The sequence below is a fragment of the Pogona vitticeps genome, chromosome 1 (assembly GCF_051106095.1).
Source record: "Pogona vitticeps strain Pit_001003342236 chromosome 1, PviZW2.1, whole genome shotgun sequence".
Lineage (NCBI taxonomy): Eukaryota > Metazoa > Chordata > Lepidosauria > Squamata > Agamidae > Pogona > Pogona vitticeps.
The window spans coordinates 171,932,546-171,952,297 of record NC_135783.1 but is presented as its reverse complement, the minus strand read 5'-3'; the positions used below and the strand labels follow the sequence as shown (position 1 = coordinate 171,952,297).

The following is a 19,752-nucleotide window of genomic DNA, read 5'->3' as shown; positions in this document are numbered from 1 at the left end:
CCAGTCACTACCGCATATTTAAATATCACAATAATTAATTCTGCCTATGGTTGGAAGACCTGACAGTATAATTCATAATGCAAATGCTTCTGTAAATGCTTCTGATTTTTGTCTTTAAAAGTACTCTTGTGACAAAACTTCCACAAAATTACTATGCTGCATGGGGAGATAAACTTTATTTGTTGGCATACTTCTGACAGACTTTTGGGCTTTACTGGCTGGCTTATTTAATAATCTTAACACCAAAACAGAAAGTATGGTCATCACTTCTGTTAAGTTAGATGTGATTGTTATTCATTATTCATTTAAAGCTCTGAAAGATTAAAATGATTTCAGCATCTCTATGAATTATTCAAAACAGCAAATGTATTATCTAGAGAGTTAGGAAAGTTTTTGTGAATGAGCACAGTAGCAGTGGCAAGCCCATACTATAGTTATTTACAAGGACATGTAGGGCTAAAAGGATAATCACTCTAACATACCAGATATACTCAGAAAAGTATATCTGAGCATTACTCCCCAAGTAAGTAAGTTGAATGATGTGTATACTGTATTCCACTAATATATCTGAATTGCCAAATAACAGAATTAAATCACATTTCAGTGTAGGTTTATGATTTTTATATGTTAAATGTTTACTGATATTTCAACCAACAAATCTATCTATCTATCTATCTATCTATCTATCTATCTATCTATCTATCTATCTATCTATCTATCTATCTATCTATCTATCTATCTATCTATCTATCTATCTATCTAATTAGTTTGGCTCCCTGCAAAATCTCAGAGTATCTCATTATTTTGTGATTCTTTTCTCTATGGAATACAAAGTATAAAATATGTGCTCTGAACTAGAAAACAATTAACAATGTAAGTAATACTGTAAGCCAGATAACTGCTTATAGCATTAAAAAAAGCTGCCAGAAGCTTTAGATTCTTCTTAAGAAATCTCATGCTTAAAAGTTTTTTGCCTATAACTTTCAAGAAAAAAGTGAACACACATGTAGAACATAAGGAATATACATTTAACTATCACAACAAAAAGTCTTTGGAAGTTAGAAATCAATAAAGAAAACCATCATTGTACATACCTATGTGATTACAGCATGATACCAAAGATCTTCAAAATATGCCCTGCAAAAGTAATGTGTGCAACAGGCAGACTTTGAGACACTTCCAATCGGCAAAGCTCCACCCTTTGATTTGGTCACACACACCCCACCTTTGGAAAGTGGGAGGAGTCTGGGAAGAGATGGGGGACAAGGAGTTTACAGCAAACAATGTCAGCAATAAGTACTGATTGCAGCAGGATGTTTATAAAAGCTGTTATAATCAGCTTTTATAAACATGTTAGAATGGAAAATAAATGCTCTGCTTACTTACAATGGACTGTAGAACCTAGACATTTGCCATGACTTAATAGTTGGTATTTCCATTAAATCTACTGAAATCTAATATCAAATATTTATTCAGGAAAATAAACAAATTAACTGAGACTTCAAAGAGCCTTATTCCTGCTTAATATTAACCATTAACAAAACTCTGACATGAAAACACAGCTAACTGCTACTGACAACAACAATATCCTATCCAAACTCTTCCAGAGTGAAAAACCCTGAAACAGGATCTGGAATTTTGTAGGAATTTAGAACTTATCTAGAATATGTAGAATTTACAGGGGCTTCCACTCCCCATATACATGAAAGAAAAGCTGCCCCTTCTTCTTGCAAACTGAAATTAATACCAATGGTGTAATCCTGTATGTGTCTCAAAGGAAGTAACTCCTCATGAAGTCAGTGAGACTGTCACATGCAAATTTGTATATGATTGCAACCTTAAATTCCTTCACACAATCAGTTAACTATTTTTCATCCTTTGTGCAACAAAACAAAGAAACCAATCCCCCAGTATTTAAAGTTTACTATAATTAATATATTATTATTGTCTCCCAGGGGCTGCTGGTTCCAAAATCTCTAACAAAATTTATTCTTCTTTGATAATCTAAAAAGAAATTGCACATTATATGTAAATAAAAAAATAATTCCTACATTGACATCAATACATGCTTTGTGACTCTGAGGTCTGTCCAAGAAAATTGGAGATATTAAAGGAACATTTTGTACAAAGATGGACATGATAAAGGACAAAAATGGTAGGGACCTAACAGAAGCAGAAGACATCAAGAAGTGGTGGCAAGAATACACAATTATACCAGAAAGATCTGGATGTCCCAGACAACTCAGATAGTGTGGTTGCGGACCTTGAGCCAGACATCCTGGAGAGTGAAGTCAAGTGGGCCTTAGAAAACATGGCTAACAACAAGGCCAGTGGAGGTGATGGCATTCCAGTCAAACTATTTAAAATCTTAAAAGCTGACACTGTTAAGGTGCTACACTCAATATGCCAGTGAGTTTGGAAAACTCAGCAGTGGCAAGAGGAACTAGTGACCAGATTATGGAGAAAGCCAGAGAGTTGCAGAGAAAACATCTACTTCTGCTTCATTGGACCACAGCAAACTATGGCAAGTCCTCACAGAAATGGGAGTGCCTGACCACCTTATCTATCTCCTGAGAAACGTATACGTGGGACAGGAAGCAACAATTAGAACTGGATATGGAAAAACTGATTGGTTCAAAATTGGGAACGGAGTACATCAAGGCTGTATATTGTTCCCTTGTTTATTTAACTTATATGCAGAATACCTCATGCAAAAGGCTGGACTGGAGGAATCCCAAATCAGAATTAAGATTGCCGGAAGAAATATCAACAAGCTCCAATATGCAGATGATACCACTCTGATGGCAGAAAGTGAGGAGGACTTGAAGTACCTTGTAATGAGGGTGAAAGAGGAGAGCAGAAACAATGGTCTGAAGCTCAACATTAAAAAAACTAAGATCATGGCCACTGGTCCCATCACCTCCTGGCAAATCGAAGGGGAAGATATGGAGGCAGTGACAGATTTTACTTTCTTGGGCTCCATGATTACTGCAGAAGGAGACAGCAGCCACGAAATTAAAATACTCCTGCTTCTGGGGAGGAAAGCAATGACAAACCTAGGCAGCATCTTAAAAAGCAGAGACATCACCTTGCCGACAAAAGTCCGCATAGTCAAAGCTATGGTTTTTCCAGTAACAATGTATGCAAGTGATATCTGGACCATAAAGAAGGCTGACCGCCGAAGAATTGATGCTTTTGAATTGTAGTGCTGGAGGAGACTCTTGAGAATCCCCTGGACTGCAAGGAGAACAAATCTATCAGTTCTAAAGGAAATCTACCCTGAGTGCTCACTGGAAGGACAGATCCTGAAGCTGAGGCTCCAGTACTTTGGCCATCTCATGAGAAGAGAAGACTCCCTGGGAAAGACCCTGATGTTGAGAAAGTGTGAGGGCAAGAGGAGAAGGGGACGACAGAGGATGAGATGGTTGGACAGTGTAATCGAAATTGCCAACATGAATTTGGCCCAACTTCGGAAGGCACTGGAAGACAGGAGGGCCTGACGTGCTCTGGTCCATGGGGATCACAAAGAGTCGGACACGACTTAACGACTAAACAACTACAGCTATTTTTGTAACATTGCAGCTCCAGCAGCTAATTGGAGCATAATGTGTGTGGTGGTTTTCCTTGCTTTTGTTTTGAAATTATTAATTGGCTGAGTATTGTTTTAATACTGATTTTACATTTTCTATTTAGTGTCCTTATCCAAAAGAGTGAGTTTGTTAGTTAGTTAGTTTGTTTATTCATTCATTCATTCATTCAAATTCTGTACCACCCACTTGGCTACCAAGGCCACTCTGGGTGGTTCAGAAAATGGTAAAAAACAAATAACACTTTAAAGAAAAAGACTGTTCATAGTAACAGTATGAAAAATCAAATTAAACATATCAATCCACATAAATTAAAGAACAGCATACATATAATTAATAAAGGCAAGGTGGTGAAATGGGTAATATAAGATTTGGAAAAACCACTGCACTATGATGATGTAATATCTGGAAAAGCCTGTCTAAACAGCTATGTTTTCAAGATTGCTTGAAAATTGCCAGTGAAGAAGCCAGATGAATTTCAGGTGGGAGATTATTCCAGAGGTGTGGGGCCTCTCTTGGGGGTCAATGATCTCAACCACCTGGCCTGGGACGAACAAGTAGGTTGGGCAGATCTCACTGGAAGAAGGCATTCTGCCATTTATTGAGGTCCCAACCTGTTTAGGGCCTTGTAAACATTATCACCTTGAAGCTGGCATGGAAATGACCAGGTAACCAGTGCAAGGCAGCCAGGGTAGGGAATAGATAATGGTGTTAATTTACTCCACTGAATAAACTGGCCACCATATTCCAGACATGCTGGAGTTTCTGTAGCGGTCTTATGGGCAGCCCCACTTAAAGAGTGTTCCAGTAGTCTAATCTCAAGACTATCATAAAATCATACAATAGTGAAGCTGGAAGGGGCCTATGAGGCCATCAAGTCCAACTCCCTACTCGATGCAGGAATACATATCAAAGGACTCTTAGTGCTTGGACCAGTGTGGTGAGGGACCTGGTATCATGGTCGGGACACAGCTGGGTAATCTGCCTCAAGTGGGGAAAAAAAATGCAGAAGAGGCCACAGACACTACCAGGGAATCCACTGATAGTGCTGGGTTCAGGAGTATGCCCCTCTTGCGTATCTCGTCCATAGTGTAGTGCCCCCAAAGGAGAGGGGGGCACCCAAACCGCAGGCACTAAGGGCACTCACTCGCAGGACTTCCGTCTTGTCCAGGTCCAGCATGGTGTCCAGGCAGTGCTCAAGGGATGGGATGACATCCATGAGGCAGAAGGATGGAAGGAGAGACAAGAGCTCAGTGTCGTCCACTGTTTGGGTTGCAGCAGCAATGGGCAGGTTCACTCTCAGCAATGGCAGTCAGATGATTTCTGTGCTGAAGTAAACCTGTTCCCCTCCCCTGAGTAGTCTTACCTGCATATTTCTGACTCCCATCATGGCTTCTACTTTCTTGGAGCCTTGTGGTGCAGTGGTTTAATTGCCAGCTTGAAGTTCACTCAGCCTTCTATCCTATCCTTTCAAGGTTGGTGAACTGAGTACCCTGGTTGCTGGGGTGGCAATGTGTAGCCTGCAGAATTAAAAATCGTAAACCCTCCAGAGAGTGCTTTAAACACTATGGGGAGATATATAGGCAGCACACTTTTTTGGTGTGGGTAAGATCGCTGTTTTTGGTTGTTGTTTTTTCCATTGTCTGTGATCACTGGAAACTAACCAAACGTAACCCTTCCAGTTTGAATTGTCAGTATTGTGCAGTGGCTTAAGAAGAGAGTCACTTCACAATGTTGGCAAATTAAACATTTCCTCAGCTCTGTGGAGGGGCCGAGAAAGTGAAAAAAAAAATGTGTTGGGGCAGCATATACATTTACCGAATTGGCTATTACAGGGGTGCCTTGACTTATGACCACAATCTGTTCCAGAAGATGGACATAACTCAAAATGGTCATAAGTCAAAGCACCATTTCCCATAGGAATGCATTGAAATGCAATTAATCCATTTCAGCCATTTCGGGGGGGGGGAGAAAAACAATCAAGCGTGCAAGACCCATTGGAAATGCACAGAGAACAAAGGGGGCAGGGTCGGAAATGCAAAGAAAACAAAGGAAAAAGCGAGGGAAGTGTGCAGGACCCATTGGAAATGGGGGGAACCTAAAAAGCAACCAAACCCCCCAAGACGCATCGGAAATAGGGGGGAAGCTAAAAAACAACAAACTCCCCAAGACCTATCCAAAATGTGGAAAATCTCCCCAAAGCAACCAACCTCCCAAGACCCATCGGAAATGGGGGAAAACAGTCCAAAAAGCAACAAAAAACCCCAAGACCCATCGGAAATGGGGGAAAAACAAAAAAAACAAACGACCCCCCCAAGACCCATCATAGCACAGAAGCATACCCCCCCCTGAGCTCAAAACCATGCTGCAAAAACACCTAGAACAGTTTTTAAAAACAGCACCTTACCTTACCAGGCAAGCCTCCCTGCAAACACACACACACACGTTCACTCAGAAGCAGAAGCAAGGCAGTCCCAAGCCTCCTCCGATGCACACTCTAAATTATGCAACTCCATATGCAACTGTTAACGCCTATAGTGATTTGCAACTTGCTTCTGGCAATTTGCCACCAAAAGTGACTTGGGCCACGGTCACACCAAGGAAATGTTCCCCACTTCCAATGAAAAGAAAAAAAATCCATATCAGTGTTGTAATACATCGCGGTCATGTGATACATAAAACTGGATGAGCGTTCCAATGTGTTTTAATGTTGCCAATTAATTTTCTTCAGTTTGAATCATTATGGCCGGCTACACCATGGTACCGATTTATTTTCTCTCTTGTTTTATGGGGCACTGCAGCCCCACAACTTAATGTTTTTAAAAACGTTTCCTCATGGGCAGATTTTCTTCTGTTGCGCTGGTGCCTCTGGAAGCAATGCATTGCACTCAGTGGACCTGGAACCCCCACCCAGATCTGCCCCTGCTTGTTATATGGTAAGTGGAGTGATGCGACTTTAAAGCTGTTGACGTAAGTTTACCAACATATGGACACTCCAGACATGGATTTTATTTTTTTTTTAATTATAGGAGGGCAGCTGCGCAGCAGGAATGGCAGCCACCGTCCCCAGTGAATTTGCTTCAGAAAAGTATCAAAAGTATCATACACACATGCCCTACTGCTAAAGAATATATCAAAATGCATTGGAAGTAAAAATAAAAACAGAGGCTTCACAGACGGTAAGGGAAATTGCACTGCAGCTGCACTGCTGGCATGTAAAATGAATTGCAAATGGCTGTGCATCGTGTGACCAGAAATGTATGCTGTGATCTAAATTGGGCATAAGTAAGGAACAATTCCAGTGTGTGATCATAGCCTCATTTGTGCTGTGCAGGCATAAATAGGCAAAAGGATTTGGGCCATTTTTGGTTGTATTTACTTTTCAGAGCTAACTTACCTCGCTTGAAGAAACTGTTGTTTAGCTTTGGTGGATTGCCGTGCACAAGCAGCTATCTGCCAGCCATGCCTCCACAAAATATAGTTTTGATCCTATTTTTATCATGATACATATTTGTGTCTTTGTATGTTTGTATGCACAAGGATACAGCTCATCACCCATTTCAGTCTGGAATAGTGGATTTAATGGGGGCCATCAACAAAAGCTTGGAAAATGTATTTGTAAGGACTAGAGCTCCCCCAATGCTCCCCCAACAAGCCTGGTCACTGGCCTGGCCTGGCTGGGAGATGTGAGGAGCAAGAGTCCAAAAAAGGAGCTTTTCTTGGCTCTGGACATCCCAGTTCAGGAAGGCGATGAGCATGGTGGATGGATTGAGTGGAAAACAATGGTGAAAGTTCTGAAAGGCGAACCCAGTAAAAACAATATGAAGTGACTAGATCTGCTCACTCGGCAGAAAAGGCTGAGAAATGCCCTGCCAAAGTGACAGCATGAAGACATGAGGGTTCAAATTGTTTCAGGTAGAAGGATAAGAATTATTCTTGGAGATGTTTAAGAAAAAGTTGGCCAGATGCATAGTAAGCACGTTTCAGGTATCTTGTCCCTGAGTCAAAAGTTTGTATACGTGTGTATCAGAGGGAAAGAAAGAAAGAAAGAAAGAAAGAAAGAAAGAAAGAAAGAAAGAAAGAAAGAAAGAAAGAAAGAAAGAAAGAAAGAAAGAAAGAAAGAAAGAAAGAAAGAAAGAAAGAAAGAAAGAAAACATAATCTACTAGATCCCAGTTCTGATGAGAGACAATTTGAGAAGAACATTTCTCAGCTTACAACTAGAATTTTTTAATAAACAGTTTATGCCAGATAGCCTATTAGTCTTATTTTAGCATGCCATTTTGTATTGATTTTCTAAACTGGATATCCATTATCACACATTAAGAATGAGTCCAACCATCATTTGAAAAGAACTTGTGTTACAAAAGAATAAAACAGGAATGTAAGACCAGCCATTTTCCATCTTTTGAAAGGTGATTAGAAGCCCAGAAACACCTTTTGGACCTCAGAGGTCAAATTCAAGTGTCAAGTAGTCAGCCAATATCTTTCAGTCTCACTTTCTTCCTGGCTTTCACTTCAAAAAGCACTGTTCGTCCCAGCCAACAACTTTTCCAGTTCTTTCACATTTCTTTTTGTGTATTAGCCGCATCCTGCCTCCCAGAGCAGAGCAGGCCCGAACATCTGCTTGAAAAGGATTCAGGATCAGATGACTTAAAACAATGCTTGACATTATTGTTGTTGTTTAGTTGTTAGGTCGTCCAACTCTTCGTGACCCCACAGACCAGAGCACGCCAGGCCCTCCGGTCTTCCACAGCCTCCTGGAGTTGGGTCAAATTCATGTTGGTCGCTTCAGTGACACTGTCTAACCATCTCGTCCTCTGATGTCCACTTCTCTACTTGCCTTCACACTTTCCCAACATCAGGGTCTTTTCCAGAGTCTTCTCTTCTCATGAGATGGCCAAAGTATTGGAGCCTCAGCTTCAGGATCTGTCTTTCCAGTGAGCACTCAGGCTTGATTTCCTTCAAAATAGATAGGTTTGATCTCCTTGCAGTCCAGGGGACTCTCAAGAGTGTCCTCCAGCACCACAATTCAAAAGCATCAATTCTCTGGCAGTCAGCCTTCTTTATGGTCCAGCTCTCACTTCCATACATCGCTACTGGAAAAACCATAGCTTTGACTATTCGGACTTTTGTCAGCAAGGTGATGCCTCTGCTTTTTAAGATGTTGTCTAGGTTTTTCATCGCTTTCCTTCCAAGAAGCAGGCTCATTAAGAGGTTATTTAATTCCTCCTCACTTTCTGCCATCAGAGTGGTATCATCTGCATATCTGAGGTTATTGATATTTCTTCTGGCAATCTTAATACCAATTTGGGATTCCTCCAGTCCAGCCTTTCGCATGATGTATTCTGCATTGAAGTTAAATAAGCAGGGAGACCATATACAGCCTTGTTGTACTCCTTTCCTAATTTTGAACCAATCAGTTGTTCCATATCCAGTTCTAACTGTTGCTTCCTGTCCCACGTATAGCTTTCTCAGGAGACAGATAAGGTGACCAAGCAGCCCTGTTATTTTAAGAATTTGCCACAGTTTGCTGTGGTCCACACAGTCAAAGGCTTTTGCGTAGTCCATGAAGTAGAAGTACTGTAGATGTTTTTCTGGAACTCTCTGGCTTTCTCCATAATCCAGTGCATGTTAGCAATTTGCTCTCTAGTTCCTCTGCCGCTTCGAAATCCAGCCTTGTTGTTAGCCATGCTTTCTAAGGCCCACTTGACTTTGTTCTCCAGGACGTCTGACTCAAGGTCAGCAACCACATTGTCTGGGTTGTCCGGGACATCCAGATCTTTCTGGTATAATTCCTCTGTGTATTCTTGCCATCCCTTCTTGTCTTCTGCTACCATTTTTGTCTTTTTTCATCTCCATCTTTGCACAAAATGTTCCTTTAATACCTCCAGTTTTCTTGAACATATCTCTGGTTTTTCCCTTTCTATTATTTTCCTCTATTTCTTTGCACTGTTCGTTTAAGAAGGCCCTCTTGTCTCTCCTTGTTATTCTTTGTAAGGCTGCATTCAATTTTCTGTAACTTTTCTTATCTTCCTTGCATTTTGTTTCCCTTCTCTTCTCTGCTATTTGTAAGGCCTCGCTGGACAGCCACTTTACTTTCTTGCATTTCCTTTTCTTTGGGATGGTTTTCGTTGCTGCCTCCTTTACAATGTTGCGAGCCTCCACCCATAGTTCTTCAGACACTCTGTCCACCAAATCTAGCTCCTTAAATCTGTTCCTCACTTCCACTGTGTATTCATAAGGGATCTGGTTTAGATTGTACCTGACTGGCCCAGTGGTTTTTCCTGCTTTCTTCAGTTTAAGCTTGAATTTTCCTATAAAAAGCTGATGATCAGAGCCACAGTCAGCTCCAGGTCTTGTTTTTGCTGACTGCATAGAGCTTCTCCATTTTTGGCTGCAGAGAAGATATTGAAATCATTCTATTATTTTTGAGATTGTATCCCAGTAAATCTTTTCCCACTCTTTCGTTGACTATGAGGGCTACTCCATTTTTTCTATGAGATTCTTGCCTACAATAGTAAATATGATAATCATCTGAACTGAATTCACCCATTCCCATCCATTTTAGTTCACTGATGCCCAGGATGTCAATGTTTATTCTTGCCATCTCCTGTTTGGCCACCTCCAGCTTCCCAGGGTTCATAGATCTTACATTCCAGGTTCCTATGCAGTATTCCTCTTTGCAGCATTGGACTTCCCTTTCACTTCCAGGCGTGTCCGCAGCTGAGCATCCTTTCAGCTTTAGCCCAACCACTTCATTAGCTCTGGAGCTACTTGTACTTGCCCTCCACTCTTCCTCAGTAGCATGTTGGATGCCTTCCATCCTGAGAGGCTCATCTTCCAGCATCATATCTTTTAGCCTTTTGTTTCTGTCCATGGAGTTTTCTTGGCAAAGATACTGGAGTGGCTTGCCAATTCCTACTCCAGGTGGATCGCGTTTAGTCGGAACTCTCCACTATGACCTGTCCATCTTGGGTGTCCCTGCACAGCATAATCCATAGTTTCTCTGAATTACTCAAGCCCCTTTGCCATGATAAGGCAGCAAACCGTGAACGAGTTTACTTTATTAGGAGCCTTAAAAGCACCAAACAAATATTTATACTCCAGACAAATACTGAAAACCATTTTCTATCTCCCTCTTCACACTATTTGTTATCTTGTTTTTTTTAAATTTTTATTATTATTCTCATAATAGTGCTAAGTATTGAAACAGGCCAACATTCAGAGCAGTGCCCTGTGCTATTACTGTTTTTACTATTTATGACAATTAACATCTGGAAAGTCACAAGTTCCCCACCTTACATCAGTCATGTAAGATTTTACTATGGATACAAAAATGGCAGGTTTAGGATGACCGAAATGTTGCATTGGGTTGCTTCTTGCCTGCAAGTAATCTGTCTCCCACCTCCATTTATGCAAGACAGCGTCAGCCAAAGCTGCCTCTGATCTCAAAAACTCACACATTATTTACTTATTTATAGTTAGCATTTTCATCATTAAATGAGTTTTCTAGGTACATACAAAATAAACCCTATTCAAACACAAGGATGAAAACAATTCAACTCAATATGAATATGACACAGATCACTATACAGAAGTGTGTAAAAGTAAAAAAGAATATTTTTTAAGAAATTCTTGTGTGTTCAGTCTTGCCTGTGTGAAGTTGAAGATTTCATCACTGTCGAGTGCTTGGGGAACAAAAGGAGAGAAATCAATAAATGGGTAACTGGCACTAACACAGGCAATGCTCTGCAGTCACATAAGGACAGAACCAATTGTCATCCACAAGGCTCCCAATTCAGAGGAGCATGCCAATACTGACACCTAGCGGTCAAAAATCAGCAACCAATACCACATTTCCAGCTTCATCAACAGGAGCCAGAGAACATGCAGCCATAGAAATTCTATCTTAAAATATCACCAAAATATCACCAATATCCACATTCCAAAATTGCTTCTTTTGCTTCAAGTGGAAAGCCAAAGCAGACTCCAGGCCTTCTTTCCTTTTTCTTAGCTAGGGAATGCTGTAGTGCATGAACCAAGGAGATGAGCAGTACACAAGCTGGATTACAGTATATTTAAGAAATGGCTAAATTTATTATGTTGTTCTTGTTGTTTAGTCGTGTCCGACTCTTTGTGACCCCATGGACCAGAACACGCCAGGCCCTCCTGTCTTCCACTGTCTCCCGGAGTTGGGTCAAATTCATGCTGGTAGCTTCGATGACACTGTCCAGCCATCTCATCCTCAGTCGTCCCCTTCTCCTCTTCCCTTCACACTTTCTAAGAATAAAAGAGTTACAATGCATTCAAGGCAAAGAAGTCTCGCGTAAGGTAGAAAAATGCCAGAGACCATGTCTTTGGGAACAAGATTTAAACATACAAATGAGATGGAAGGAATAAGAAATCACATGCAGGGAGTTTTGTATAATTAACACAGTGAAAATAGAATGACACAATTGGCTCACTAGAGCCCCAGTTCTGCTCACAGCCAGTTGGTTGTTTCTGATCCCTCTTTGTCCTGGGATCAGCTCTCTGACATGGTTAGCTACAGAGAGAAAGAGCCAAGAATCAGAAAATGTTTCGCGAGTAATTTTGCTAGTCATTTAAAAATCCTCCAGTGAACCTGACTGGCTGATTCTTCTGGCATTAGCTGATACCATTCCCATTACAGACCATGCTTCTCAGGGTCTTAACTCTTCCTGCCTTTTCCAGGTATGTCTGTTATAAGACTGGAACATAATCATTAGGAATTTGGATATGCTGCTGCAGATGAGATTAGGTGTGTTCAAGGCAGTATAACTGTTAAGACAATACCTATTTACTTATGTCTATACTTGCAAAGATTTTGAGAAATGGGAATAAGTGAAGCTAAAGCAATGAACTCCAATATATATGCTTCTTGTGGGATCCACAATTAGATCTAACAATATTAATTAGGTTTAGCAATTCTAGGTAATTCCAAATTGCTCCATCATTTCAAGACTGTGCTTCTGAATTATTTTGCTGATACAGGTCATAGTAATCAAAATCCACATTGCTGGCCTATGGGAATATCCTGGAAACATTGTCAGAGAAACAACAGATGGAGGAAGTGTGGAGAATCTGAATTATAAGGAAGTTCCAACAGCCACGTATATGGTGTTTAGGCTGCATTATTATATACCTTTTCCTTGGAATAAGATGCACTGAAAAAATTGGGGCTTACAGTTGAGTATAGACTGCTTAGGATGGTACTATTCCTGTTCCCAAGGTCCAGTCTTCACTTATTATATACCTAGAGAGACAGAACAAAGTACAAATTCATCTATTTGCTTTACTGAGGTGTATGATACAGAAGTTGTGGTGGGTTTTATTATTAACATTCATTTACTTGGTTAATCTATTTCATTATTCCCTGATTAGTGTTTATTCTCCCTATCAGTATAGTAGGAGTTTACTGTACTTTTGTTATTCTGTATATAATGGAATGAACACAATGGGCTACTTGTTTTGATAACAATTAGCCATTGTACTCTATATTCTCATTACCAGTTAGTACTGAAAACAATGTTGTTTTCTAAAAACCTGAACAGTGAGAAATCATGGATGCAGGCAAACCCTCAGAAGATAGTAACTAGCCCCATGGAATTGGGAACATGCCAGAAAAGCTGTGAAGAACCAAGAGATCATGTGGGGGGGGGGCAGGATGTTGTACTGTACTCAGCATAAAGTTCACCCCAATTCACCCCAAAGTTGGGCTATGAAAACATTTAACATTTCATTAGTGAAACATTTCTTAAAATAGGAATTCATAGTTTCTAGTAATTAAATTAGCAAGACTGCATTCTAAGAACACAGTTGTATTTGCTCATTAGAATAAATTCTTGTAGCATGAACACAGACAGCATGGTGGGATGAGAAATTCATAATGGTGGCAATGGCAGTGGGTGTCTTGAAGAGGCTTGTCCTGGAACATTAATAGTTTGCTTTCCGTGATAAGTGTTACTATGCCTAGCACGGCAGCTATTTTATGAGTGATGATAGACAGTTTGTGTTGGCATACATAACACTTCCAAATGTGTTCTCAAGGTTGAAACCACTCCTTTGTCACTGGAGGCTGTGCACCTGTGCTTTCATGAGGAGTGTAACCTCGTTCAGCATGAGATGAATCCCTATTTTTTTAAATCTGACTTCCAACTGACCAGGAACATCTCTGACCTTGTCTGGATTAAGTTTCAGTTCATTCACCACTACCAAATCCTGTCCATTACTGACACCAGACACTGATCTAGAGCCAAAACAACTTCCTTGGACTTAGATGGAAAGAATAGACAAGAGTTGGGTGTTATCTGCATACTGGTAACACCAAATCCCAAAATTTTGGACAATCTCCCCCAATGGTTTTATGAAGAGTAGGGGACAAAACAGAACCTTGAGAGCCCTGTAGGCTAAGGGCTAGGGTGTCAAACAGAAGTTCCCCAGCATCATTTTCTTGGTTCTTTCCTTCAGGAAGGGCAACAACCACCGTAAAACAGTCAAGATGGTCTACAGCAGTGGTTCCTAACCTTTTTGGAACTGCCGACCAGCTGAGGGGGTGAAGTCCATGTGGGAGGGCAGGGGCACCCCTGCGCTCACGAGTGGATGTGGCATGTTTGCCGGTGGGCATGGCATGTTCACGGATGGGCATGGTGCGCTGGCGCACATGCATGGGTGATTGGGCCGCACGTGTGGATGGGCATGGTGCACTTGCACGCATGCTCGGATAGGCGTGGCACGCTTGCGGGTGAGTGGTGTGCAGGAGATCTGTCTCCACAGCCTGGCCCTGTGAAGCACACGGACCGGCACTGGGCTTGCTATCTTTCACATGTGTCGAAAAAGGGCCCTGACAATTGTTTTGTGTTTGGGTGAGAAGTAGTTAATTTATGAAAAAAAGAGCTAGTTTCTGCGATTTTCCCTTGCTTGGTGTCAACATTCAGGCTGCCCTTTGCTATGTAAAGCTTCACATTTTTTTTCCTGCTGGCACGTTATTGTGCAACAATATTGGGTGACTTCTTGACTTTTTGAATCACGAATGCTGAAGCACAATATCCCACATTCATAAACTGGAGTTTTCTTTTTAAAGAATTTAATTATCAAAGGAGAATGTGGGGTGGAGGGAGAGAGACTATTGCTTTAGTGAAAGGAGAAGAGAAGCCTAGGTGGATGATGGAAGAAATGCTTAAAGTTGCTAAAGATAGGCAAGAAGCAAAAGTGAAAAGTGACAGAAATGAGGAAGGATATCAACTGCTTGTGCAGCAAGCGATCATTTGGACCCATGTAGATGGATAATATACTGTATACAAAGCTCCACAGAACTCAATATTTTGATCAGTTAGTTCCAACATTATTTTTTCTTTCATTTTGGATATTTTCAAGGTAAGAAATAGTCAGAAGTGCTTTACTGCTGCTGATGTCTGTGCAGTACTACAAAAGTTAACTTGAGTGTCATTGCCATTGTCTGTGAAATGCTGAATAGCTCAGTGGTTTACATATTTGGCTGCAGAGCCAGAGGTTGGGAGTTTGATTCTCAGCTGTGCCTCCCTGACTGGGGCTGGACTTGATGATCCACAGTGTTCCTTACAGCATTGTAATTCTAAAATGATGAGGATGAGGATAATTATCCTCTACCAGCATCACCTTTTGCTGCTGCTGCTGCTCAGTAGCTGTCTTCCAGTAATTGCTCAGTCCCTGTCATGACTGGAATTATCAATTTGCTGATGATGATGTGGGTGCAACATCAGCTCAAGCCTGAACACTCTGTAGAGGGGGAAATGAGGAAAATAAGTCTGTTGTACTTTCAAGACATCATCATAAGCCAAGACTTGATGGAAAAGACAATAATGCTAGGAAAAGTTGAAGGCAGGAGAAAAAGAAGAAGGCCAAGTGCAAGATATATTAACTCTACAAAGGAAGCCACTGGCTTGAGTTTGCAAGAGTTGAGCAGGGCTGTTAATAACAAGACATACATAAGAACTCATTCATAAAGTTGCTGTAAGTTGGAGTTGACATGATGCTTCATAACAACAACAGTTGAGATGGTGCTTGACCTATTTCCCAATGTCTTCTTATTTGTACATAATATTTTTCAGGCTGTGTATAAACAATACTAAAGACAACTGATGTTTAATACAGTTCAGTTCTGTAATGTGTAATAATTGTGGGGTTTTAGTAGTGCTTCTGTATTTTCAGTTTGTTACCACTAAATATCATTTAATAATTATTTGACTAATTAAGGTAATTTGAGTGTACTATAGAAACAACCATATTAAAAAGCCTCCTTTGCTATTAAAGCTAATCCTCTAAGGTTTCAGATTCTGACATAGGTCAGCTGATATAGCCCATATGCTATTTATATCAAGTAACATTTAAATTACTGGAATACTCTGTATTCATATGTTACCTGCTTAATGCAGTCTATAGTGCTTGGCCTATCTGATTTAGGTTAGTTAAAATAGTTTCTCTGTGCAATAACCCTTTTGGAATAGTGGTCTTTAGGATTGCCTGAAGCCACTAGACATCAACAGCCAGCTTTTGTTCAGCCACTGTTATCGCAACTTGATAATCTTAGATCTTAGAACTGCAGGGCTAGAATGGATTCGATGGATCACTGAGTCTCTAGTCCATATGGAGGAGGTGCAGTCGGCAATCAAACTCCCAGTCTCTGGCTCCGCAGTCAGATACCTAAACCATTGCGCTATCCAGCAGATCTTCGTAGTTTAAATCCCTACCATGTCACGATTCAGGTCTTCATGCAGTCTCTTACGCTACTAGTAAAGAAATCAGTTTTATTATTTTCTTGTGCCCCCTACTATTTTAGCTCAACAGTATCTTAAATGGCCTTTTGACCTTTTTGACATTTTTTATATCATCTTGGCCTTTTGCTTTTTAATAAGTATAAAAATCTTCACCCATTAAAGACTTGCTTATTGAGTTGGGGATCTGTGGTACTAAATCCAACCTTGCCCTTCAACTACTACTGGGGAAAATGTTGATTTTATTTGTTGTGCGAGGCAGTACCTACTTAGGTAACGTGCAAAGGTCTATGGAATTTTTGTTCCTGAAGAACACGCCAAATCAGAGCTGAGATTTTAGGTAGGTTTTGCAAGCAATACCATGGTTTACCATCCTGGCTCTCACACACATTAAGGAAACACAGAGGTAGCATGGCAGAGTGGGTGTATATCAAGACGCCAAGGCCATGACAAATTTCCCTTATGGCCTCGGCCTGAATTCCCATTTGAAACAAAGCTGATGTGTATTTGGCCTACATTCCTCCTTTTCTTACTGTACTTTCTCCTCCTCTTTCTGCACCAGGGCAGTGTACTGACTTTTATTTTGTTTAACATCTACATCAATAACCAACCACTTCCTCAAGGCACCAAAAGTTTTATTTATGCTGATGATGTCGCACTTCCTGTTCAGTCAGACAAATTTCAGATGATAGCAGCTGTTCTTGTAGATGCAGTAAAAGAACTTGGCTCACAATATGATAGAAATCAAAACCAATCTTGCTAAGACTCAAATATTTGCCTTTCATCTGGGAAATAAGAAGGCATCTCAGAAACTTCAGGTTAGCTGGAAGGGCATTCAGTCTGATCACTGTCTTGCTCCCAAAATAGCTAGGTGTTACTTTGGGTTGTATGCTGATTTGTAAGAAACACTGCAAAAATACAGAAGATCTCAGCAAGGAACAATATTCTTTGAAAGCTGTCAGACGCTAATAGGGACGCATAACCACAAACACTAAGAACTACAGTCTTGACCCCATGCCTCTTTGCAGGTGAATATGTGAGCCCATGCAAAACAGGCGGATGTAGCATTCGATGGCCGAAATCCTATTGCTTAAATTATTAATTTTTAAAAATTATTTATATGCCACCCTTTCCCCCATAGGGTACTCTATGTGTAGTAAGTAATGTGCAGTGTAGTAAGTCATACTAGAATAGACCCATTGAATCAGTTGGGATTTGGTGACTCAGCTTTTCCATAGATTCCATTGATCCAAATGGTCCTACCCTATTTACAAGTTACTCTAGCGTATTAAGGGCTTGTCTACATGGCTTGGCTGGATCGGGCTAAATAGGATCAGTAGGAGATTTGGTATGCCATTTGGTGTGATCCTTACATCCAAATAGCATGTAGACCTCAAATGACTCTATTTGGTCTCCAGCAGCCTTTGTCAATACCATGAAGTGGCTTAATAAGACAACCACTTCAGAATATTGGTAAATTAATCACTTCCTTGGCTTCCTAGAGGAGCTAAGTGAATTTTTTTTAAGTGTGCATTTGATAGCAAGTATTTTCTGCATCACTTTAAATGGAACATTCCCCCCCCCCAGTTTTTCTTTTCTTGGTGTGGTAGAGAGACTGCCACAGCAGAATCAGGCAATGTGTTTGAAATAAAAATGGTATAAAATGTTTCAAGAAGAAGAGGTATCTGGACATTGCTGTGAAGATTTAATTCATATGAACACTACTAAGATTGGTTAACATATTTTATTATATAAGTTTAGATACGTTTGATGGGAGGTTGAATTTGAACTATTTATTGCAAACAAGTCATAGTAGTAAGAATTCCAAGGGGATTCAATATTAAAATGGAAGGTGAGGGAGAGGGAAAGGAAGTGAAATGGTACATTGAAGTTCTTCATAGATCTTAATGTTCTACCCATAAAAGGAGGTAATTATAAGTCAGGAAGGGGAAATAGAGACAATATTAAAATATAAGGGTGGAAGTAACTCCAAAGCTAGCTAAGGAGGGGATAGTTAGAAATAACACAGGGATTAGTTAAATCTTAATGAATTCAGAGGGTTAGAGGGCTCGTGGAAGATAAACAAAGTTAAGATTTCAGTAGGTAATCTAAAAAGTATTCTTGTATGTATAAAATTAGATTGGAAGTGTGAGCAATAGATTAGGAAAAATATAGATAAGAGATTATAAGAGGGGATATCACTTGAATAGACATGGGGATAGTAGGAGATATTTAGTAGTAAAAAATAAATAGTGATTGGATGGTGTAAAGTAGAAAGGAAAAAGGCATGATGATTGGAGTGGCTGCTGGCTTCAAAGAATTTGGAGAAATAACTGGGATATAGATGTTTGATATATCCTTCAGTCTCGAGAGACTATGGTAACGTGCTCTGTATGGAGGACTTAGAACACCACCTAGTGTTGCTGAGAAGGCCAATTTGAGAGTGACAATCCCTTCTACAATGAGGACAAATACAATCTGTCCCCTGTCCAGCTCCCTGATTTTGCTGCTTCAGGGACTGCCTCTTTGCCTCGGCCTGCTGGGCGAGGGTCTCTTCAAATGGGGAGAGGGCATGATGTACCGCCTGCCTCTAGGCTGCATGCTCCGATGTCAGGGTTTCCCATCTGTTGAGGTCCATTCCTAAGGCCTTCAGATCCTGCTTGCAGGTATCCTTGTATTGCAGCTGTGGTCTCCCTCTGGGGCGATTTCCCTGAGCTAATTCTCCATATAGGAGATCTTTTGGAATCCGACCATCCGCCATTCTCACAACATGCCCAAGCCAATTTAGACATCGCTGTTTCAGTAATGTATGCATGCTAAAAATTCCAGCTCGTTCTAGGACTACTGTATTTGGAACTTTGTCCTGCCAGGTGATACCAAAAATCCGTGGGAGACAACGCATATGGAACGTGTTCAGCTTCCTCTCCTGCCATGCACAAAGAGTCCAGGACTCACTGCAGTACAGGAGTAAATAGATAAATTGGCAGAAATGATGGTGTCCAGTCATAACAAAGTGGAAATAAATAAAATCAGGAAAGAAATTGATGTTAATAGTCAAAAGACTATCAAATATTTAGGCATAAACATTCCAACTAATTTGGAAAGACTGTAAAAAAAAGAATGATAAAATATTGAAACAAATTATTATGAATAAGTTTGATGATTTAAGGAAAATTGGATTCTCATGGTTTGGCAGAATTGCAGCATGTAGAATGAAGGTATTATCTAAGATAAAGTTTTAATTTATAGTGCTACCAATAAAGATTAGTAAAGAGTTGAAGGTCTGGCAAAACATAATTAATAAATTGTGCCCATTCATTTCCGCAGTGATTTCAAAGTATCAATGATGACATATAAAGCCCTAAACGGTTTGGGACCTCGATACCTGGCAGAT

The 19,752-nt window shown here is 40.4% G+C and overlaps 1 protein-coding gene across 2 annotated transcripts in view; it reads right to left on the bottom strand.

The window, feature by feature from the left end:
- The window catches only part of TRPM8 (transient receptor potential cation channel subfamily M member 8), a 69,930-nt gene extending 56,114 nt beyond the window's left edge, over nucleotides 1-13,816 (bottom strand). For both annotated transcript variants that reach the window (XM_072977338.2, XM_072977344.2), the window contains exon 1: nucleotides 1,095-13,816. The gene's annotated coding sequence lies outside the window, so the exon portion shown is untranslated. The remainder of the gene's footprint in view (nucleotides 1-1,094) is intronic.
- Between the last annotated feature and the right edge of the window lie 5,936 nt (nucleotides 13,817-19,752).